Below are 233 nucleotides of genomic sequence, written 5' to 3' on the forward strand. Positions count from 1 at the left end.
GGCTGCTGCCGCCGCGCCACAGCGCCCCTCGCCGGCCAGTCTTCCCAGGGCTTCGCCCGCCTCTTCTGACCTGGCTCTGGTATTTCGGTTTCATCGGCCGATTTCTCTTCAAACCAAATTGAAACTTACTCCATTCAGGCCAGGGGCTGTCCCCGGTGCCAGGAGGAAACGAACAGAAAACACTGCACGACTCTTCTTAGCGAAGGTGATGCTGTGCAGGTAAATAAACCAAA

This window comes from Sphaerodactylus townsendi, linkage group LG02, assembly GCF_021028975.2.
Source record: "Sphaerodactylus townsendi isolate TG3544 linkage group LG02, MPM_Stown_v2.3, whole genome shotgun sequence".
Taxonomy (NCBI): Eukaryota; Metazoa; Chordata; class Lepidosauria; order Squamata; family Sphaerodactylidae; genus Sphaerodactylus; species Sphaerodactylus townsendi.